At 40.9% G+C, this 25,140-nt stretch overlaps 1 pseudogene; it reads left to right on the top strand.

Moving 5' to 3' along the window:
• The first annotated feature begins 1,026 nt into the window (after positions 1–1,026).
• LOC114196864 (peptidyl-prolyl cis-trans isomerase G-like) lies at positions 1,027–24,154 on the top strand (annotated as a pseudogene).
• The last annotated feature ends 986 nt before the right edge of the window (positions 24,155–25,140 follow it).

Below are 25,140 nucleotides of genomic sequence, written 5' to 3'. Positions count from 1 at the left end.
ATAGTGCAATAACGTGTTTGGTAACAGATGACAACTACACTTACCATGGTTAGCATTTCCTAATGTATATAAATATTGAATCACTGTGTTATATACCTAAAACTAATATAATATTGTATGTCAACCACACTCTAATTAAAAATACATATGTACATACATACATATAGGGGTTTCTTCACTCTGTCCTAATTGCTCTTGTATTTTCGATCTGACAGTGCCCTGTGCAATGAGCCTTTTCTGTTTCTGCTCACCCTTGGGTGTGTCGTAAATCAAATACTGTCTTCCCATTTCTCTCTTCTGTCTGGTGGCTTTTTTGCATTGATATTGCTCAAAGGTGGAGGGGGTCCTGGAGAACGAGGGCTAAGTCAGGTCAGGAGGAGGAGCCCAAACAGTGTGGGCAAGTGGGTAGAAAGGCTGTGTGCAGACCACTGTCCCCAGAGAGGAGAAGGTCCCCAGGAAAATTCTGTTGGAAAATAAATGCTTCCAGGGGCCACAAGAGGACAAGGGAATCCCTTTACCAAAGAAGGCCACCAACCTATTGATAAAAGAGGAATTTTTTTTAAAAAAGCCCACAAAGAAGAAAAACAGTTGACTTTAAGTCTTTTTTAAAAATTAAAAAGTCCAGCTTCATTTATGGCTGGTCAAAGGGGAGGATATGAGGGAAACAAGAGAGAAATGAAGATGTCAGGGCAATGTGGCGGTTTATGAAAGATGAGCTTGATTTGGGGCACACACGAGGCAGTCCCTTGAGTCCCAAATTTGTCTGTACCTTGAGGGCCCTGAAGAAGCTAGAGAGCGGTGGAGAACGGTGCAGAACGAACCTTCCAAGCGTTGGTTTCCAAAGCCGTCCGAGAAGAGGAGCCCCAGCAAAGGACAGAGGCCTGGAGAGCCCACAGTCAACCGGTCCCGCAGGAAAAGAACCCTGACTGGGATCTTTTTGGAAAGAGGTCTATCAGGTTCTTTAGGTCCTCTCTCTCTCACATGGCTCATACTCTGTAAATAAACCCTGTTGCCTCTACCTTAAAAATGTACCCTGGGTTGGAGCGCTTTCCACCGTCTCCACCATCACGTACCGGTCCAGGCCCTCACGGGCCTCGCCTGCATTCTGCGGTAGCCCCCTGCTTCTCCCTTGCTCTCCTGCAGGCCACTCCCCGCACAGCTGCCAGGGCGACCCTGCTAAAACCAGGACGCCCCACGTCACCCCGTGGCTCAAACCCCTCCAGGGACTTGCACCGCAGGCAGAGTGAAGCCAAGTCCTGGCGGAGTCCCGCCCCGACCTGCCTGATGTGCTTTCCGGCGAGCCCCCTCTGACCTCCTATCCCGCTTCGCGTCCCGCTCTCCCCCAGCCCGGCCTCCCCGCCCTTCCCCCGGGTGCCAGCCGCCGGCTGCCACCTCAGGCTGCGGCACTTTGCCTTTCCTTCCTCTGTCCAGACCTTCCCAAAGAGGCCCTGCCCTGGCTAGCCCATCTCAGCCCCACTCAGACGGGTGTTCTTCTTCCCTGCCTTACCTTTTTCTCTTTCTCACTGCCCCACATACTAATCTTTCACATACTGTAGCTCTGTTTCATTTTACTCTGTGTGTTGTCTGCCTCCTCCCACTCTGCTCACTCCCGAGTGCCCCGAACAGGGCCTGGTGCACAGTCGGTTCACCAGTGAATACTGTGGGCTCTGCGAGTGGGTCCTGGGGAGAGCGCGGAGGCGCCAGGCGGAACTGAAATGCACACGTCATGGAACCGGCTTCGGAGACGGAGAAGACGCCCAACAAGCTGCTTGAGGCCATCACCACATAGAGCCAGGTCCCCTGCAGCCCCTCGGAAATATTACTGAATTAATGAACACACTTTCTTCAAACTGGAGAAATCTGAGAGAGGATTGAGGCGAAACCAGTCAGAGTTGTTGATTTCAGACTCAGCCCATAAGCCCAGGTGACCCAGAAGCCTGTCACCTGGATGCCCCCTTGCTAGGTCCCTCTTTCTTTACTATTTAAATGAAAACACAGCAAGTCTTGTGGGGCAAATGCTATGGGAAGTCTAGGGACCCCCCCAAAGGATCTGAGTAAATCCCCGGGGCCTGCATTCTCTGAGTTACCCTGTCACTCACTCCATCTGACATATGTCAGAATCCGACTTGGGCTTCTCTCCTCCCTCATCCTGTAGAGACCACAACCCTATAAACCCTGATAATACAGAGTAGTGTATACAGCAGACTCATCCTAAGATAGGCATTATGCAACAATACAACACATTAAACGATTAATTTGAAAATTAGTTAGCTCTGTTCCTAAAAGTTCCTTGGCTCCCCACCGCCCCAGGGTTCCTCACTGGCCCGCTTTTCTCCTCAGGCCACAAGGACACAGGCAGGATGAGCCTGGCCCCTTGTGATAGCTCTCCTCTTTGGGTCTGGCAGAGAACTCCCTGGAATATCTTCACCTGCAAAATCAGGGACATTGAGGCTAGGTCTTAGAAAGCTGTTTTCCATTTCAATTAAGTATGTGTGATTCGAATTTTAGGAACATGGTTTGGAGTCATCACAACAAAATGTTTTATGAACACAATTTCCGGCTTGCAAATAGTTACAAAACTGACTCCTTCTCACCCATCTGTGGGGTGGGAAATTAAGAACAATTTAAATGGGTCTCACCTTCCCCAGTTGCTAATAATTCAGACCACAAGCCCCACTCACACCCCACGTTAGTCAGCCACTGTGGATTTAGGGGAGGAAATAAGAGAAGGACAGGCACAGGGGTGGAGGGGTGGGGCACTCCAGATATGTGTATTTAGTAGGCAGTGGGGTGGAGGAAGGGATTAAGGCAAGAAGAAAATCTGCCTTACACCTCACTTCGGTCAAACGCTTTTTAGGAATCAAGTTGCAAATCATCACTTACCCCTGAGAGCAGACTTTACTTCAGTAGAATTAGCTGGCCTCCCAGCCGGCCTCTGGAGAATCATCAGCCCAGGAGGGGCACAGGGGTGCTGGGTGCCGCTGGCTGATTGCAAATCAACAACACCTATTCTACCTTGGAATCCCTACAGCAGTGGTTCTCAGAGTGTGGTCCCCAGACCAGCAACATCAGCATCAGCTTTACCTGGGAACTGATCAGATGTAAATTGTCAAGTCCCACCCCAGATCCACTGAATCAGAAACTCTGGGAGTGGGGCTCAGGAATGTGTTTTAACAGTCCCTCCACTAGCAATGCTGATGGACACTGCAGCTTGAGACCCTCTGACCTGATGACCCCCTCCCCCCTCCCAGGTCTTCCTGAAGGTAATGTTGGGCATTCTGTATAGTTTATACGCAAAGTCAGGCCTCCGAATCTGGGGAGATCTGCTGAAGCATTTCCATGTAATGGGAAAACAAAAAGAAACTTAATTTTATTTATACAGGTAGATGAACTGAAAAGGCACAGAGAGAAGGCTGGATGGTGCTGTTTTAAATCACTAGGCACAGGGATGATGTGCTGGATTCTGTGCTAACAGCCCTTCATTTTACAACAACCCTATAGCGGGTATTTCTTTTCTATTTTATGAACGAGGAAACAGGAAATTCATTGTTCAAGTTCACTCTGGTAGTAAGTGGTGGAGCTGGGATTCACTCCAGAATGTTGGCCTCCCATACCCCTGCCCTGACCTGCAAAACCCCGCCTTCTCTGCTGAGAAGTGATGAGGGGATTTACAGGTAGCTCGGTGAGCGGGGGCAGGAAAAGCTAAGGCCAGGGAGGAGCCCAAAAGCCCAGCCAGACAGCCACGTGTGCTCAGCAGCGTGGCAGCCACTACTGGGTGGTACCTAGTGGCAATAATTCACTTACACTAAGGAAAGATTGGTAATATATGTTCACTCAAATCCAAAAGGTAGGTAGGGAAGCAGTTATTTTAGAAAGGCTGAAATGCAATATGGTTGCACTGAATGGGATAAAATAAAAATATCACTTAATTATTTTGGAAGACTTACCTTTGCAGAAAACAACCCATTTACTGATGGCATTATCTAGATAAATGAAATATTACTGCAATATACTTTCATTCAAATGCATGGTGAGTTTTTTTGAAGAATGGGTTTTGTTTTGAACTCTGGACAGGCGAAGAGTGTCACCATTCCTTGTATCTCACCTTACGAACTCGAGCGTTGATGCAGGCAGCCCAGAACATTTCTCCCACGGTTTGGGTAGTCAGCACCCGCCCAGGAATGCACTTTAAACTAGAAAGCTTGACCAAAGCCAAGCAAGCGTAAGCAGTTTGTTATTACTATTATTGTTTCAATAACCATCTTTGGCAAACTTACCAGTCTTGTCTTCTTGAAAAAAAGAAGGTAATTCTTTTTCCCTGGTAACGGGAATAACTTATGAAAATAATGCCTTACAATACACAGAATGATGCTATGGATAGGCAACGCTCAAACAGGCAATTAATTAGTACCCGGGGCCCCCTGCCTGTTTCTCACCAGTATTTCAGCTCTGCCCTTGCAAAGAGGGGTAGTGGCATTCACATGAAACACTGGGGAAGTCAAAGCATTCCTATTCTGAGGATGGAAGGAACATTAATTATCCCTTTGAATCCTATTGGGTGAAGTGGGTTTTTTTTTTTTCTTTCCTTCCCCAATCACAACAGGAGAATTATTTCCTAATAAAACTTCCACTAGGCCAGACGGTGTTGATGGAACATAATTTTTAATATGCAGTGGCCTGGAATCTGACAGATATTGGCAGAGTGGGTGCCCCTGTTTTAAAAAGCTGAATGTGGCTGACAGTAATATCACTGCTTCCTTATGTCTACTATAGTCAGTGCAAGGTTAGACAAATACATTCCCACCAGCACAAAATAGCAACCTTCCAAAATGTATGTCAGTGGTGTATTTACAGCCAAATCCAGAAGGAGCTTGCACTTCTTATGCTGTTCCCATTAATGAGACAAATGTCAGCATCCATAAGCTATTTTTTTGTTCCTGCTTATCAAATCTTTCAAAAAATTGATAACTAGTCTTTATAGATTGTGAAAGTCAGATATAACTCTGAATGTATTACTTTACTGGACCCCTTGGGGTAAACTTATCACCTGGAAACCATTTTACATGGACGATTTGACTTTCATGTGGCGTGTCATAATGCACCCTAGATGGAAATCTAAAATAAAATATCTGGACTGCAACCTCCCTCTTGGTGGAATTTATGATTCCCTCAGTACAATAATTTTGAAAATTGTATCCCTTAAGCTACAAGACTTGATATATTATTAACTGCTTGGATTGAAGAAGCTTTCCAATAGGCTTACGTGCTATCTAGAGGCACGGATTAATTTCTATGGAACTACAAGCTTATCTCAAACTGTTTTTCAGCAGTCTAAACTGCCAGCTTCATCTTCTTCCTAGGACAGAATAGAGTGTCCCTTTCATCTCTGGCATCTCCAGGATGTGCTGCTTTTAGAAGAGCTCCTCCACAAGATGGGGACCGTGGATCCACTAGAGAATTGGTTGTGTTCAGTCGATCACACCCCAGGGAGATGGATGTCCACTTAGGGCTCTTATCTTTCTATTTCTCGTGGCATTTTCTCATTTTAATTTTAGTCTGGCCAAACTGAACTGGTGAACAGAGAATGCTGGTAGGAGGGAGTCTGGAGGGCACTGTTTTCATGGGTTTAGAGAACAGCTTTTCTTCTTTAACTTGAAGGGGCTTGTATTGCTGGAGGGAAACTTCAACTGTCTTCTGCTTGCTTTTACTGCTCCTCTTCTCTCACACTGACGCTGGGCCTTGAAAGTCAGCAATGACCACGAGAACCACAAGACCGTCCAAGGGCAGAGAGGGCCAGGAATCTTTCTGCAGGGCTCATTCTAATAAGACTCGTTTTTCCCTTCAGCCATGCCAAGGTTGAGTTGGGAATGCATTTAATTATATGTTTTACAGTCACCTCTGTATATTGTAAAGATATTACTAATTGTCCTGATATAAGGACAGCTTCCATAAACACTATTTCTAAGGACACCAAAGTGCAGGGCTTGAGAGCACATTGCCATAGAAACCAATGTGGCCTGTGGCCGTAGGTACTAGGAAAACATGAAAGTGTTTAGGATCAGTCACTCCACAAGAAGAAATTTTACAGCTCATGTGTGAAAGAAATGGACTGAGGTTTTCCCCAATTTGACAACAATCCCAAAACCTTACATGACATTACCTGTAGCAAGTTGCAGAAATGAAAGAAACTTTTAAAGACTATCATTAATAAAAAACACATTTTTATCACCCATATTAGAGGATAGACTAAAGAGGTAGTCAACTGTAGTGGAAAAGTGTTGAGGTGTGTAGCCAGCAAATCGATCCAAGTATGTTAGTTTTGTGGCTTTTGTGAGGTTTATAATTTGTTGTGATTTTTTTCCCTCAACCTAAATTAATACCAGTAATTTTGTATTCTTTTAAAGAGGGCCCTCCAAATTGTATAAGCTTCAGGCCTTGCAATACCTGGATCCACCCCCCGGTGGTTTAATCACACTTCTCTGACAACCCAATGCCAAACTTTGGATAATATAATCATCTTCTATGTGTATAATTTTGATCAATTACCAGGACTAAGCATTTAAGAGTTTTAATATCTTTCTTAAAGCTAAAGCATCATATGTATCTCCACAAATCATTTTAAGAGAATATATTGAATATATCAGCAAATTGACACTGGGATTCTTTTTTCAAGTTAGCATAATAGAGTTCTCTTGAAGGCTCTAAAGTTCTCTATGAAACACAAATATTTATGGTGACTTTCCAAATTTCCCTTTTTCCTTGCTAGTTATTCAATTATTTATTAGTTATCTTTAATCATCTGTTAGAAATTGTGTATGCACCAACGATTTTTATTCAGCTAGTAAATGTTCATTTGTCAGGTTTAAAACTATGTTGACAATTAGCGACCTGGGCACCTGGGTGGCTCAGTCAGTTAAGCATCTGCCTTCAGCTCAGGTAATGATCTTGGGGTCCTGGGATCGAGGGCTCCCTGCTCATCGGGGAGTCTGCTTCTCCATCTACCCCTCCCCCTGCTGCTCATGCTCTCTCTCTCAAATAAATAAAATCTTAAAGAAAAAAAAAGAGGGCCGCCTGGGTGGCTCAGTCATTAAGCATCTGCCTTCGGCTCAGGTCATGGTCCCAGGGTCCTGGGATCGAGCCCTGCATCGGGCTCCCTGCTCAGCGGGAAGCCTGCTTCTCCCTCTCCCACTCCCCCTGCCTGTGTTCCTTCTCTCACTGTATCTCTCTCTGTCAAATAAATAAATAAAATCTTTTAAAAAAATAAAAATAAATAAAAATTTTAAAAAAGAGAATTAGTGACCTGACTTATTTAATAAGTAACTCAGTGATCAAATACTCAATCAGTAGGAATCAAGTCTGTTACTTAAAGATACTATTTTTTATGAGAAGATCTCAAGTTATCACTTCAGTGATCATTTACAGGAAAATGTTCTCCTTAAGGGAGCTATGGGAGCTATGGGCCTGTTGGCGAGGTGAAGGTAGTGTTTGTATTTCTATGGCCTTCCCAGCAGCCAATATACAGCAAGCGGTTTCTAAACAAGCTCTGTGCTGCCGGTGGGAAAGGAGCCAACGAGCACCCTGACTGATGCAGGGCCAAAATTGAGGGCATATTGGAGAGAAACCCATCGGCTTTCTCCAGGCAGCATGGGGGGACACTTGCCTGGGAGTAGGGCAGATGATTCCAGGATGTGTCTCTTGCTGGCCGTGAACTCCAAGCCACAGGCCATGGGACCAGGAAACAACGGTGGGCACTTGGGAAATTTCTGGGACTTTCTGGGCTATGGTAATTTCCCCACTCATCTTTCAGGCTGGCTGTTAGAAAACTTCTTCGAATACAAACACTGGCGCCTCCTTCGGCCCTTCAAAAAAAGGTTGACCCTGCAGCAAGCGGACCAATGAACATTACAGAAAGTGCCACATAGTCGCTTCCCTGGGAGACTCCTGGGCACACATCCCTCCTTGTTGGCTGTACAGAACACCCAAGTCTGCAGTTGGTAACTTTGGCTGCCATGGAGCCTTTGCATTTGTAGAACATTTAGCTTATTGACCTAGATGTTCTCATGTTTAGGAATAAAAAAAGTAGTTTAATTAATTCACAATAAAAATCCTCCATTTCATAGAAGATAAAACTCATATAACCCAAACAGAATTGAATGTGTGATATGATGCAGTCATCAGCATGCAGCAGCCTTAAAAATGACAATATCTGACCTTAATATGTGTGACTCTATCAGGATTCCATTGTCGACATGTATATTTTTCAATATTCTTCTCTGAGCTGAAATCATGTCATTTATATGCAAATGACCACATCTTCAGCAGCTGCTGCTTCTCCGTTGAAGCCAAGGGACTTATTTGCACTTAATAAAGCCTCATAAATAGGTTTTGCCTCTAAAAGGGTGGGGGAGCAGGAAACCCATCAGTAGCCTTTTACAGTTACAAGCTTCTTTTTGTTTTGAAAGCTAGCGGCCACCCCTAACAGGATGGTTCTCAGTTGCCAAAGAAACACCACATCCTCACCCAGCCAGTTCTCCCCCTTCCCGCAGAAAACAGGTGTTAGTGTCCTTCACGGGGCCTTCTTCCATTGAAATTGGAGGCAATGCCCAATCTCCAGCAGGGGTTGTGATTTAATCCCGACTTCAGTGCAGGGAGGGCTGCCCTGTGAGCAGAACCTCTTGCCAGGCAGTAAGAGCAGGTGCCCCACTTGGGGAAGAACCCCGCAGGCCCCCCTCAGGCTGTCCTGAGTGAGGGGAAGAGGACCTGAGGAACTTCTGGGCAAGCAGAGGGGAATTTTTCCTTTTATGAGTTACCAGTTTCCCTTTTAAAACACTCTACACAGGGGCACCTGGGTGATTCAGACGGTTAAGTGTCCGACTCTTGATCTCAGCTCAGGTCTTGATCTCGGGGTTGTGAGTTCAAGCCCCGCATTGGAGAGCCCAGAGTGGAGCCTACTTAAAGGGAAAACAAACAAACAAACAAACAACCAAAAAACAAAAAGCACTCTACATAGAGAAGGGGCAAGATTGGGGATTGTTTGTAGGCTCTGATGGCCCAATCAAACAGCATTAAGACAACATTAAACACACCTTCATTCATGTGAGTAGTACACAGCCTCTCTCCTCCCCCACCCACTCCCATCTTCCTAGCTGGCCATTCTTTTTCAACAGAATTGGATGACAAAGGAAGATGGTATGAATCTACCCGCTTTCTTTTAACGCTCCTGTAAAACCACCCAGGCTTCTACTTTGGGGTCAACAGAAACATTTAATTCACCACTTAAGACCATTTAAAACATACTAAAAAAAAAAGAAGACTATTATGGAATAATTGTCTCCTGCTGTTAGATGTAAGACAAACCTGAGGCACTTATGAAAAATAAATAATGATGGGAAGCAGGGTCATTTATTTTTAAAGCACTGTGTTGCTGATTTGGTAATAATGACCTATTATCCTTGTCAGAGTAATAGACTGTTCCTGGAGCTTCATTTCTGGTGTGTGAGCAACTGGCATAGTAGAGATGATTATACTGTCTGATAAATGTGTATAATCATCAAAGACACTGGTTGACAATACTGTCATTAAATTGTCACCAGCTTGGCAGAGAGACAAACATCCCTACCACATCAACCTATCAAAGATGTTTATAACTGCAACAACATCCAAGCACGATATTAGTGCAGATAACTGAAATCACATACCCTCAGAATCCAGCCACGCACGAGGAGCAATGTGTGGCCAGGAAGGAGATGGAAGGGGGAGATACCTGGCCCTTGCATCAGGAGTGCTGGGCTCCCCTCTCTAAGCCTCAGCGTTGTTCATTTTAAAAACAGAGCTATCTGTCCTCTACATCTCACAATAGTACTATGAGTATCAACAGTTTAAAAGATATAAAATACAGAGGCGCCTGGGTGGCTCAGTTGCTTAAGTGACTGCCTTCGGCTCAGGTCATGATCCTGGAGTCCCTGGATCGAGTCCCGCATTGGGCTCCCTGCTCAGTAGGGGGTCTGCTTCTCCCTCTGACCCTACCCCCTCTCATGTGTGCTCTCTCTCTCTCTCTCACTCTCTCTCTCAAATAAATAAATAAAATCTTAAAAAAAAAAAGATTTTATATTGGTTTACTTTTTAAAAAATGTGATAAAATACATTTAATATAATTAAATTATATATAATAATATATAATTATATGATAAATATATATAATATTACCATCTTAACCTTTTTTTTTAAGAGAAAGATATAGAGTGGTGGTGGGGGGCGCCAAGAGAGAGGGAGAGAGAAAATGTGAAGCAGGCTCCATGCCCAGCACAGAGCAAAAAGTCAGATGCTTAAGCAACTGAACCAACTGAGCCACCCAGGCGTCCCCCATCTAAACCATTTTTAAGAGTACTAATCAGGGATGCCTGGGTCGCTCAGTCTGCTAAGTGACTTCAGCTCAGATGATGATCTCAGGGTCCTGGGAGTGAGCCCCGCATCGGGCTCCCTGCTCAGTGGGGAGGCTGCTTCTCACTCTCCCTCTGTTCCTTCACCTCCCCCCCCCATCTGTGGTCCCTCTCTTTCAAATGGTTAAATAAAATCTTTTTTTTTTTTAAAGAGTACAATTCATTGTTAGGTATATTTGTATTGCTGTGCAACTATCACCACCATCCATCTCCAGAACTCTTTTCATCTTGCAAATCTGAAACTTTGTACCCATCCAGATAATAACTCCCCATTCCCCTCTATCCCTTCAGACCCTGAAAATAATCGTTCTACTTCTGTGTCTATGAATTTGACTACTCTAGATGCTTCATGTGTGGAGTGTTTGTCCTTTTGTGTCTGGCTTATTCCACCTAGTATAATGTCCTCAAGGTTCATCCACATTGTAGCATGTGTCAGAATTTCCTTCCTTTTTAAGGTTGAATAATAATCCATTGTATGTATATATAACATTTTTAATCCATTCACCCACTGATAGATAGCTGGGTTGCTCCTATTTTTTGGCTATTGTGAGTAATACTGCTATGTACATGGATAAACAAATATCTCTTTGAAATTCTGCTTTAATTTCTTTAAAAGATTTTATTTATTTGTTGACACAGAGAGAGAGGCAGAGAGAGAGCATAAGCAGGGGGAGCCGGAGAGGGAGAAGCAGGCTCCCTGCTGAGCAAGGAGCCCGATGTGGGGCTCGATCCCAGGACCCTGGGACCATGACCTGAGCTGAAGGCAAATGCTTAGCCAACTGAGCCACCGAGGTGCCCCAAACCTTTATATATGTATTTTTAAGATTCTACTTTTAAGTAATCTCTACACCTGACGTGGGACTCGAACTCACAACCCCAAGATCAAGAGTTGCACGCTCGACTGACTGAGCCAGTCAGGTTCCCCTTGAATAAAACCTTTAAAAAAATAATAACAAGCTGCTTGGATGTGTACCCTATACACTTCTTACAGAGTTTGATATTTGACTAAAGTAAAAGAATATAATTTTGTATCCACAAAATTCCATACTGTTCCATATTTAGTCTGTTGTTTGGGCCATATGAGAATCTTTTGAATCCTAGCATTCTTTCACTAATCAGTAAGTGAAAATGTTGAACAATTTAGGACTGAGGGGCCAACCTCTAAGTTATTCCTCCCAGAAACCTTCCTCTGGAGTTATGAAATTTCTTAAGTAGCACCATTAGGATTACTCAACAAGTTAAAAATCTTCCTACCTGGAACAGTCAGCTCATAGTTCTTTCATAAGGGTATCATGAGATTCTTGGTGAGGCTGAAATCCCAATACTCTTTGTCTATAAAATCCCCCTGATTTCCAGTATATACATACCCCTTTAGAAAAGGAAAATGCATTTAGGTTGGTATGACCTTACCAAACCTACACTACTCCTAGCGATCACTATTTACACTGGAAACTGGTAAAACCATCTTTAATATAACTAGTTCTAGGTTTATTGATTACTTATTCACAATATTTAGTCTTTCTTCATAATTTCTTAAAGACTTCTGTTGTGATTTCAACTATTTAGTTTATAAAAATAGTAATGATAGAAGAATAGCTACTGTGCATTGAGTATTTATTATGTGCCAGGTACTGGTTAAAGTGCTTTATGTTGAATTGTTCCCCTACCCTATGAGACAGACTATTATCCCAATTTTTACAGGAGAAGAAACTGAAATTTGGACTGTTACTGTTAAATAACTTGCCAGGAGAATAAAGTAGATGCTAGATGTATCTGACTCCAAAACCCATTTTCTCAATCTATTATATTACCTTCCCTTGGGATGCAATGGTTCAGATGTGGAATCTTGGACAAGCTGGGGCTCCAATCCTTTTTACTAACATTTATTCCATTCTTTCCAGTCAATCTTCCAGTCTTCTTTCCCGGGGGGTGGGGGGTGGGCGGGGGAAGGTAGTAAAATAGGAGTGGAGAAGTTCTTTTCCTCACTGCTACTATAAGCTAACTTAGCATCAGTATTTTCAAGCTGGGACTTTTCCCTTCCCAGAACTCCCCGTGCTCTAAATTTTTAATTTTCTTTAGCATTTTTACCTGTTTCTGGACATTAGTCTTCCTCTAAGACTTGAGTTACTTCAAGACCTTGGGTATGTGTCATCCTGTTCACCATTCACCCATGTCCATCAGAAAACTTGCTATCCAACTACAAGCTTGCTACCTCACTGGATTCCTCCAGCTTTTCTTCCTCACTGGGACCATTGCAATGGTCAGAATCCAAATGTGCACTTATTCATTTTCATTGTTTGCTTTTCTTCTAACAGAGTCACTATCATGTCATCAGTTAACAGGCGTTTCCATTGGCCCCATCAGAACCGTGCACTTTAGAGAAAGCCAAGCTTGCACTGCACAACCTGCCCATTCTCTGACTGCATTTGGCAATAGCACTTGGCTTGGTGTTGTATGTGATATACACATTTCTTCTTGCAACCTCTCCCTGCATTCTCAAGAATTTCCTGGGGTGGCACACTCAGAACATCAAGAAAACAACAAATCTGCCATGACTCTGTCATATAGAAAACTTTCTGGGTGATAGCCAGGGAAGTTCTGACGTGGAGTGGAGGTTAACAGCTTGGGCTTGGAGTAGGGATGGTGCCATCTCTTCAGCTTTACTTTCCTCAATTAAAAGTAGGGATGGTAAGCATGGGATAATAGGATAATGTTATATAATGGATGTAAGTGCTCCTTAGCACCGTGGCTGTTCATAGTACCATTTTTTAAGTTTCTCCGCCCCATGTAAGATTTTGACCAGCTGCTCTAAGCTCCTTCCCATTCTACCCTATTAACCCAATGGCATACCCTGTCCAGTGACTCCCAGTGAAGACATTTAACCACTTTCTAAAGGCTTTGTGGACATTTTCCTCATCCTCTAAGTGGTTCATGCTTGTTTAATTTTGCATATAGAACAGAGGCCAAGTAGATTAAAAGACACTGTTTATGGTTGAAAATATCTTTTTAGAAAATATCTTTGGGGTTTAAAACCCTAGGAGAGGGGAATTAACTCATGACAGGACTGATTTCTTCCCACACTTAGGATGCCCCTCACTCACTCTCCATCTCTCTAAAGGCCTCAGAATAAAGGAGCTAGCAAAATGAGCTTGTGATGAATAAAAGGCAAAGCAAGAGCTTCTGCTGTGGTGCTTCCCTGGTTTACGTCATAGCTCGGTCTTGGATTACAGGTAGTTTGGGAAAGTCATTTCAATCCAACTAAAATGACATCAGTGTAGCTCTGTGCCATGAGCCCAAAGGTGGCACATTAGTTTCCCTTGCTGCTATAACAAATCACACAAACTCTGGCTTAAAACAACACGAATTTATTATTTACACGTCTAGAGGTCAGAAGTCCAAAAATCAGTGTCACTGGGCTAAAATCAAGGTTGCTTGACTTTAAAATCCAGGGCTACATCTCTTCTGGAGGCTCTAGGGGAGAATCCATTTCCTTGACTTTTCCGGAAGCCACCTGCATCCCTTGACTTGGGGCCCTTTTTCCCATCATTGAAGCTAGCAGTGTAGCTTCTTCAAATCTATCTCCCTTTCTCTCTGTCTCTCTGGCCTTTGCTTCCATCCTTCCATCTCCTTCTCTGACTCTCTTGCTTACTTCTTTCATTTATAAGAACACCTGTGAGTACATTGGGCCCACCTGGATGATCCAGGATATTCTCCCCATCCCAAGACCCTTAACTTCATATGTTCAAGGTCCCTTCTGCCATGTAATTTGACACATTCACGAACATGGGAGATTAAAACATGAGTATCTTTGGGGGCCTTATTTTGCCTACCACAGGTGTATATTATACATCCTCTCCTCAGTCATAGGGCCCAGATATTATCAGTCTCCGTTTATATTTGGCTGTCAGTACTTCAAATGGAACAAGTTGGCATTCAAAGAAGCTGAAGTTAATCAAATAAAAAGCAGGTATCAGCATGCACTTTATCACATCACCAAGAGAATCAAAACAGTATGATAGTAAATTTGACTTCTTGTCATGTTGAATTCCTCTTTTGGTGCTACATTATCAGAAAGAGGCAGTATTGTTATAATGTAATTTATATAGTGCCTTCCCCTGAGTGATGAACAGAATACTCCTCAGGACCCTCAGAGAATAAGTCTATCTCTTTTTATCCCAGCTCAGCCACTCCAGCAATATAGTATGCTGCAATATTATATCTGTGTGCAAGAAATAAATCAGACTCACAAAATTTAAAGATGTTCCCTTAAAGAAATTCCTTTTGGAGTTCCTTTTTTTTTTCCCTTTCATTTGAAAATGTTCTTTGGGTGGTATAGAGCCATTGACCCACATTAGGTTAATTAGGTCAATTAGCCTTTATGTAGTAATTGCCACTCAGGTGGCTTTGAATAATTCCCTTTGAATAAAGATGTGCCTTGAAAAGAGATTATAACTTAAATTCCTGCCACACAGTAGCATTAAGAAAACATGCATTTATCAATTCTTTCTGCAATATGGCTTTGGGTATAGGAATGATATTGGGTAGAAAAAGCTTAAGGACTTTACCTTGATGAGTTGATTATTCACATTTACACATTGTTAAAAGCCACGTGTATAGTTTCCATTTGGACAGGCTGTTGGTAATCCTAAATGCTGAGCCTAATTTAGAGCAACTCCCTCTCTTCTTCCAAACTGTCAATATTAATTTCCACATTTTCAAACTTACACTGGCCCTAGCATCTAATCTTGGACTCTTACTGGTGATCTGGACTATCTGAAATTTTTTGCTTTCTGCTTCTCTCCTTCACCATCCTCCCCATAGCTTATGTTAATATGAAAATAGCTATCACTTAATGTGTATTTTCTAGGTACCAGACAATTCATTCATTATTGCTAATTGTTACTTTGAGTTAACTAACAAATATTGTTGAAATATTTGCTCTAGATCCAGGAGATACAGCCCAGTGAACATCTTTATCTCCGTGTAATACTTAGGAAATAGAGACAGAGAAGTTTAGTGACTAGCCTAAGCTAGTCATGCGTTTGGACAAGGCCCCCAGTCAGCCTGGCTCCACAGCCCAGCTCTGCCCACCCCACCAGGCTGGAACTGCTGTCTGATTTAGAGGCCATGTTTGAAACGAATTCAACTGTTGCCAACGAGGTCAGAACATTCCAAAAATAATAAAAGGCACTTTAGAAATGAGGTTGAAAAAATAGACAATTCCCAACTACTCAGAACACAGATCCCAGCTATTAGTAATTAAAGGCTTTAATTTTTTTTAGCTTCAAGATTCTGATGCCTGTACAAGTGCAAAAAAGCTGATATATTCAGTAAGAGTACCCATGTAAATGTAAATGGAATGAGGGGTAGTTCTAGTTGCATCCTTTCTGCTTTCTCTTGCTCTAGTTCACTCAGTCCCTGATAATATATGTCGAACCAAGCCAGTCACATCGTCAGCTGTGTAATGACAGCTGTGTAGTCTTTGATCTCCCACTGCAGGGGAAGGACTCTGTGAGTAAATTAATTCTATTGATGATAATTAATTCTCATCAATTCTATTGATGAGATCTGGACATTTGAATGGCCTGGAATATGGAGATTCTTTTGTTCCTGGTTGTTGGTTTTTGTTTGTTTGCTTAAGATTCATTTATTCATTTGAGAGGGAGAGGAGGAGAGAGCACGGAGGGACAAGGGAGAGGGAGAGAGAAACTCCTAGCCAACTCCACGCTGAGCGCAGAGCCCTTGTGGTGCTCCATCTCATGTCCCTGAGATGGTGACTTGAGCTGAAACCAAGAGTCTGAGGCTTAACTGACTGCACCAGCCAGGTGCTCCTGTTGGTTTGTTTTACAAGTGTTTTAAGCTTTAAAACCTTTTGAGAATCAGAAAGTTTCATATTAGAATGTAAAAATGGCATTTCTGGAAGGCAATTTGACAATTTATTTCAATAATTTAAATGTGCATTTCTAGTGAAAGGCAAATAGATAAAGATATATGTATAAGAATGCTACTTGTAACATTAGTCATTAAAAAAAGTGGAAAAAATCTAAATATACATCAGTAGGGTAGTCATTAAATAAGTTGTGCAGATCCATGCACATAATACATTAAAAGTGATTTATATCAACCAATTTATATTGTACTCTCAAATGAAAATAAGATTAAAAAGCAGATTATAATCCCACATTAAAGCCTGTGTGTGTGCGTGTGTGTGTGTGTGTGAGAGAGAGAGAGAGAGAGAGAGAGAGAGAGAGAGAGAGATCTGGATGGCTATACTCCAAAATATGCACTGTCATTATTACTAAGTAATGGGATTGAGGATGATTTTAAATTCTTTGTACTTCTGTATTATCTGAAATTTCTTCTTTTATCCCCATTTCCTTCTTAGATTACTCAAACCACTCCCTACTGACCACTATGCTAATGAATTTGATGTAAATCTTTTAGTTTGCTTGTAGTCCTACAAAATTTTTTTATAGATATTTTAAATTTACTTAGATGGTGTCACATTCTGTTTCTTACGTTTTCCACCTAATAATATGTGTTTTAGATCTATGTTGCTACATGTACAAGTCTATTGCATGTAACTGCTGAATAATTTTTATAATATAGCTACTGTAAATAAGCACGAGCTTTCATAATCAGAAAAAAATCTAGCAAAGCTCTTTTTATTGTGAAGAAAGAAAGAAAACAATCTTTCTTCTAACATAAGAGTATGAAGCCATAAATTGTTTTACATAATTTTTCCACAAAAATATCCCAATGGAGAAATATTTATTACACTGGCGATTCTATTTTACTAAACACCTCTACTTTATATAAGTGCTTGGACACATGGAACTCTTTTCTATAAATACAGAAAATTTAAAGAGAAAAGAGAATGTTTCTACGAAGTTTCTGAAATGCTTGACTTATTTTAGGAGGCAAAAATTTCAAAAGACAAAGTTATTTTGAAACTGAAAAGTAGTGAAATGAACTCATTACAGTGTGTTCTCACTATATATTGAAAATGAAATTAAAATCATTTAAAATAAAAGAAATATGACATTGTAATGCAAACAGAAATTGAGGAAAATCCCAAAAGGATAGGAAATAGTTGGTTGATGGACAGCACAGGAAAATGAAAAGACAATCAGAAGAAGTAATAAAGCCTATTGGGAAAAACCTGAAATTTATATATTGAAAATTCATAATTTTTAACATAAAAATCTAATAATAACTTTAATCCCTTTTCTTTCTTTAAACTTTAATTTAAGGATAAAAATAGAACTTCAAGGGTAACTTTATTCAGTCATATTTTTTATAAGATAGATATCAAATACTCTCAGTAAAAGCTTGTGTTTAACTTTCAAACTTTTCTTCAAAACAATATATTCTTAGATGAGAGGTGTGAAAAAAATCACATATAATTTATATTATGGGGGAAAAAACACCAAGATGAGAGTCATATTCCAAGCAGATATGACCGAAGTATTGTGATCCCAGAAAAGGTCACAAATCACTGTGTTTCTTCTCTTTCTTATTTAGGCTAGTTTTCACTGATAGCAGCAGAGAAGCTTTATAACACAGCACTGGCAGACAAGACCAAGTTGCCCATATTAAGAGGATTTTGTTAAAAGCAGGGCCTCCTTTTTTTCCTCTCTCTCTCTCCAAAATATTGGGTTTCAGAATGAAGTCATTGAGCTAGGGAAGATAAGTAGCCTTTAGGGGAGGCAGGTCAGAAAAGGAGATTAAAGTACAAAAGCTTAAGTGTGAAAACTAAAAAAACAAAATAGTAACCTGAAGTTTCAGAGTCAAATGGGAAGAAAAGATGTCTACTCATGTTGATAGGGGACCTGCACAGGGGAAAGGCCTCACCCAATGATTGGATAATCTATGGAAAAGGTCATAGTAGCCTTGTTTCTCTGGAAACTAAGTTAAACTGGAGACAGAGACCAGAGGATGTGTCTTGGCTAAGAGTCCTCTTGAATTTGCCTTAAATTCTCCAACAGAAAAACTCTAAAGATTAGGGGAAAACATGGATTTTGATGATTTGATGTAACTTTAAAGATGTAGTATTTCAGTATTTCAGTCTAGACAGAATGGCATTAATGATTATGCAAAGGGTTCTCTAATCACATAAAGTTCAAGCTTTGTAACCTTTGGCAATTTATTTAACTTCCTCATGTATAAAATATATGTACATAATGGGAGTATTTACCTCATCGGACTACTGAAGGAATTGAATATGCCATCCATAAGGCATAGGGCAAGGTCCAGCTATAGTACATATTCAGTAATGTTGGCTAGTACTGATAGTAGATATGATAGGAATTTCTTTTGTAAAAGCAGGTATGTTTACCATTTGAGCATTTATCTGATGACTGAGATCCAGATCTGAGTTTCTACACCAGTTGATGTTAGTATGTTGTATGATTTTTATTTTTATTTTTTTATTTATTTTTTTTTAAAGATTTTATTTATTTATTTGAGAAGGAGAGAATGAGAGACAGAGAGCACAAGAGGGAAGAGGGTCAGAGGGAGAAGCAGACTCCCTGCCGAGCAGGGAGCCCGATGCGGGACTCGATCCCGGGACTCCAGGATCATGACCTGAGCCGAAGGCAGTCGCTTAACCAACTGAGCCACCCAGGCGCCCTGTTGTATGATTTTTAATAGATCAATCTGAAGATGTTAGTTCTTGCTAATAATATTAGGAAATGAGACTTCTTTCACAAATCTATCACTATTGATAATATTTTGGGTCCAAGTTTCAGTTTGTAAGCTCAAGGATGCAAGAAATGTTTTAATTTCTATTTCAAGCCCCCATTCCACTAGATGTTGGGAAAACAATCTCAGTCAATGCTGTCATTATTACTGTCAATTGCTGTCAATCCCCTTATACTGGGATTGAATGTATGTTCCGGGGACTGTTACCTGTCAGTTGTCATCATCTCTATGCTGCTATCTGGTGAAGCACACCTCCTGGTCCTGACTGGCAGTCCATGAAGTTTACAGCTGCATCCTCCTTGTGTTGGACACTAGTTTCTGTGACTTTTGGGAGACTGAGGAAGGAATGGGGCAACAAAAGGCCCTGCCTCATCCCCGTAGTAGCCTCTGACTCATGGGAAATGCTTCAGCTACTCTGCATGCTCTCCTGGGGCACAGAGGCTACCTCAGTCTCCCTTTTTAGCTCTAACTTACCACACCACCATCTCGACCCTATTGCTCCTGTGCCATTGGCATGGGGGAGTGGGGAGAGTTCTGGAGTCTTGCCACCTTCTCAAAGTACACTGGAAAAGTGACATTCTTTCTGCTCTCGAATTTCTAAAATTATGCCGAGAGGGGTGTTCTCTTTTTTCCTAAACCTTACCACACTCGACTTTAGAATAAATCCAAGAGAAAGCTGAGCCCAGGTTTTTTCTCAGGTACCCAGCATCTGAGCTCTTTTCTTTTCCTCTGACTTCTCTCCTTTTCCCCAAGTCTAGAGAATCTTCAGTCTTTTTTTTTTTTTTAAGATTTTGTTTATTTATTTGACACAGAGAGAGAGACACAGAGAGGGAACACAAGCAGAGGGAGAGGGAGAAGCAGGCTTCCCGCGGAGCAGGGAGCCCGATGTGGGGCTTGATCCCAGGACCCTGGGATCATGACCTGAGCCGAAGGCAGACGCTTAACGACTGAGCCACCCAGGGGCCCCGAGAATCTTCAGTCTTGAAGACAGGAAAAACGGGTTTTGATCCATCAGGTATTTTTCCAGTTCTTTTGTCTCAAGTCTGGATCTTAGATCTGAGACGTTAAAAATCAAGGATTTGATAACCCTCCTTGAGGAACATCTACTTCATAGTCTACCTGCCTCAATGAAGGAGGCAACAGGAAAAAAAAGAAAAACAACAAAACAAAAACAACCAACAACATTGGTTAATACCTCAAAAATACATCAAAGTAGGGAGGGATGTATGTTTTATCGTTTCCATCTAAAACTACATTTTAAATACTTTAACTTTCCATAATGAATAAAAAAGTCTTCCAACTAAAATATTTTTCTTTAGTTAGAAACATGGGTTATTTTATACACTGTTGATAAGTGCTTGATTTTGTAATTTCCTTTCAGCTCAAATTGTAAATATTAATTACATACCTTATATGCATGTAAATGATCCTAACTCCAGTCTGCTAGGTGCGGATGACTCATTTCTTTAGTTCCCTTATCCCCTTGTTTTCTCCTTCCAGAATCTGCCAATATGTTCCCTCTGTGACCTTTTGCTCTTCTCCAAATTTACTCCATCCTCTAAATTCATTCTTTTAATAATCCACTACCCAAAAGAATGTGTAGCTTTCCTTTTCATAAATTTGTCTATGTATGCATGTTACCTCCTTAAGAAGTCCAGACACTACAAATCTTACGTAGAGTCTAGAAAAACTTGCTGATAATATAATTTGATGGTGATGATATTAATTTTTTAAAAACCTTGGGGTGCCGGGATGGCTCAGTCAGTTAAGCATCCGACTCTTGATCTCAGCTCAGAACTTGATCTCAGTGTCATGAGCTCAAGCCTTGCCTTGTTCTCCATGCTGGGTGTGGAGCCTACTTAAAAAACAAACAAAAACCAAAAAACCTTTGATAACTTTAAAAGTCCTATATTTTTGTTGCATTTTGATCATTGTTACCTGGATCACCGATGGGTCCCTTGAAACATGAGCTGCTCATATTCATCTTTCTAAGACTAGTTCACGACATAAGAAGTAGCATAAAACAGCTGTTCAATCACTATATTCAATGAAAGAACAGTAAGATATTTGGTCATTTCAAACATTAATGCATAGCAAGACCATTCTAACCTACGTACACCATAAACTACAATACTTATGTGCACAGTATTTTGAAACTGTAAGTATAGCAGCAGCTATGGGTAAAATTGTGTTTAGAATTGAACTATTTTGGTTTATAGCTCGAAAAGAATTCCTTAATACATTTAAGGAAGAAGAGAGCGAAGTACATTTTACATTTATGCTGAAAGATAGAAAGTTTACAAAAATGGGTATGAGTTATAACCTTTAATATTAGTTACTAAACTAGGAAAAGTATGGTGCCAATCTGGGTTCAGTTCTAGTTCTACCAAGGATTAATTGAGAAACTATGGGCAAATAATTTAGTATTTTGGTAGGCTGTTTTCCAGTTCTGTAAGTTGAAATTTTGAATTAGAATCTAAAGGGTTTTTTATTGTACCATTCAATTATTTCCTTTATTATTTTTTATTGTACCACTCAGTTATTTCCCTTATAAAAATGCATCAGATAATAATGGAAAGAAAAAAATTAAAGTAATTTTTAAAGTAAAATAAAACTTTTGTAGTGAATTAGTAAAAATGACTGTAGTAGTAGCTTCAGTACCTTTTCTGGGCTGCTGTAGATTTGAAGCACTTTAAAGGACAGTACCCCAGGAAGAAGAGAGTATACCTACCAGTGCAGGAGTGAAAGGATCAGATCAGTTGCCCTTGATTGAATCAACTTTGTCCTCGATTGTTCTCTATTTAAAGACTGAAGTATTGGAGCCATTGGAATAAAGATTCAGCATACTCACTGTTTTGTGGGGGTTTTTTTGACAATGCCATTAATAATCAACCTGCTGGAAGGGTTGTCTTTGAATTTTTTCTGATGTGTTCCCCCAAACATGGGATAAATTTTATTGTCTTTTACAGGTGAAAAGGGGTCAGGGAAATTAACTCAGAAGCCATTATATAATAAGAGTTTTCAGTTTTGCAGCATTGTCAAAGATTTTCAGATGGTGACTTCAGTGAAGAAAATGAAGGAGAAGGGGAATCTATTAATGGAGGATATTTTGAAGATGAGAGTTTCTCTGTTAAACATAACAAGGGGGAAGGAAACAAAAGGTTTATAGTTCTTCATAACCACAAAACCCAACTTCTCATTTAGATGGGTATCATGTTGTTTTTGGGCAAGTGAATTCTTTTCAGGAAGTTGTGGGAGAAAGAAAACCAGAAAACAGATGCAGTGAGCAAACCATTTGCTGAGATAGATACTCAGTTGTGGAGAGCTAATTCCCAAACTAGAGCTAAGAAAGAAGAGAAGGCATAAATCCTCCTCCTCATCATTATCCAGTGACTCATATAGCTCAAGAGATTCTCAGTCCTATTCTGATTCTGAAAGTACTTCTGAAGGGAAATTTTATTTTATCTTATTTTTAGATTCTTTTTAAAGATTTTATTTATTTTAATGAGAGACAGCATGTGCAAGTGCAGGTTGGGGGAGGGGGAGACGGAGAGGGATAGAGGGAATCTCAAGCCAACTCTGCGCTGAGCGTAGAGCCCTACATGGGGCTCCAACTCACAACCCCGAGATCATGACCTGAGCCGAAACCAAGTCTGATGCTTAACCGACTAAGCCACCAAGAAACCCCTGAAGAGAAATTTTAAAAAGAAAAAAGAAACACAGGAAAAAATTCCCAAACACACACACACAGACACACACACAGACACATGAAAGAAAAGCAAGAAAAGCATTTACTGAAAGTGAGGTTGAAAATCTTAAAGCATAACACCAGTGTATTGTCCATCCAGAAGAGTTCCCTCCTATACCTGAAAATAGATTCCTAATTAGAAATGCTCCTAAAGCTGATGACAAAGAAAGGAAAAACAGAGAGAGAGAGAGAGAGAGAGAGATCTACCTAACTTCCAGCCTGCTTCATATCAGAGGAGACTTTAAGTTACTAGGTCTAGCAAAGAAATTAAAGGAATAGGACCAAGGACTATCAAACTCCCTCCACATTCAGATCAAGAGATCATTTCAGACATAGTAAGACTGCTTCACATTGGAGGCAAGAGATTCAGAAAGCCCAAAGAATGAGGGTATCCAGTGGTGAAAGATAGAACAAAGGAGCTTAACAGTGAGTTAAACAGGGGCATCTGGGTGGCTCAGTCGTTAAGTATCTGCCTTGGGCTCAGGTCATGATCCCAGGCTCCTGGGATCAAGCCCCGCATGGAGCCCAGCACTGGGCTCCCTGCTTGGCGGGAAGCCTGCTTCTCCCTCTGCCCCTCCCCCTGCTTGTGTTCCCTCTCTCACTGTTTCTCTCTCTGTCAAATAAATAAATAAAATCTTAAAAAAAAAAAGAGTGAGTTAAACAAAAGAAACTGAAACAAAAGAAAATCAAAGAAATCCAGCTAGAGTAAAAGAGAAAACTGTAACTGATCATAGGCATTTGTCCAAGAGTCCAAACAGAAAAAGTGAAAAGGAAAAGAAAACTAAAGACCATTAATCTAACAGTAAAGAGAGAGACATTAGAAGAAATTCAGAAAAAAGATGATAAATATAATAAAAAACAAGGTGAAGAAAGGGGCCAAATCTAAAAGTGGGAGTAAGAGCAAAAAGAAGTCAAAGAGTTAAGAAAAGCATAATACAAAAATAAACATAATACAAAGCACAATGGAATAAAGAAGATGGGGGTCAAGGAGTAAAGAGAGGGATCATAAGAATATTAAAGAAAAAGTCTGAGTCTAAAGGAAAAGATCAGGAAAGGGGTAAAATTAAAGAGAAGTTTAAATAGAATCAAAGAGCATGAGCACGATCATAATAAAAGGAAAAGAACAGATGCACAATGTAGAAGGGAAATACAACCCAAGGCAGTTACAATGGTCCTCACTCATCAACAGTTACTCATCTGTCCTTACTCGTCCAGCAGCCTCAGCGCCCATCCCAGTACCTCACTCTCATCTAGAAGAAATTGAGCTCACAGACAAATACATAGGAGATAAGGTGCCCAGCAAGATTCTGAAAAAGAAAAAAAAAGAGCTTTTCTTCTCTCTTTATCCATAGTTGAGGGGAGGTTGAAATATGGTAAAATGGTCCCATTTTTTCAACAAAAGTTAATTCTGCCAGCTACAAGAAGACTTGGAAACCAGATGCCACTTCTCAATAGTTTAAGAAACATGTGACCTGGAGTATCACCTCAATTTTGTCACCCATAAACTGAGGTTCTTTTATCTGACCCCAATATCAAAGGGATACTATAAGAAATATTTGTAAGATATTTTTAAAGTGCTTGTGGTTCTGAGAGGGAAAACTGGTATATGGGGTGAGACTATAAAATAAAGTTTCCAAAAATGAAAAAAAAAAAAAAGCAGTTACAATGGTAGAACAAGAGAAAGAAGCTGACTTAAGGGCAGGAGCAGAAGGATGGGATCTAGAAGCCATGACAGAACTGGCAGAGAAGCAAGGAGTACCACAGATACAGAGAACAGGAGTACAAGAGGGCAAAGCCAGTACCGGGACAGAGAAAAGCAACATCAAGAAACAAAGGTAGGAGGGGAAGGGGGAGAGAAGAAAGTCAAAGCAGAAACAACGAAAAATAGAGAAATCAAGGAAGTTCACCCTGGAAAGAAAATGCTGAAGGTCAGAAAAGAATATATGACTGGGGCGCCTGGGTGGCTCAGTCGTTAAGCATCTGCCTTCGGCTGGGGTCCTGGGATCGAGCCCCGCATCGGGTTCCCTGCTCAGTGGGAAGCCTGCTTCTCCCTCTCCCACTCCCCCTGCTTGTGTTCCCTCTCTCGCTGTGTCTCTCTCTGTCAAATAAATAAAATCTTAAAAAAAAAAGAATATATGATAAAAACATGATCATAAGAGGTCAAATAATAACAGGGGGGAAAGGCTGATAGAGATTAAAGTCCATTCTCAAAATGAAAACAAAGTAGGACAATGAATTGAAGTTCTCCAC

This window comes from Eumetopias jubatus, unplaced genomic scaffold, assembly GCF_037043125.1.
Source record: "Eumetopias jubatus isolate StellerSeaLion01/CBP00866 unplaced genomic scaffold, mEumJub1_p1.0 scaffold_4, whole genome shotgun sequence".
Taxonomy (NCBI): domain Eukaryota; kingdom Metazoa; phylum Chordata; class Mammalia; order Carnivora; family Otariidae; genus Eumetopias; species Eumetopias jubatus.
The sequence above is the reverse complement of the archived record's forward strand: the minus strand, read 5'-3'. Positions and strand labels throughout refer to the sequence as shown.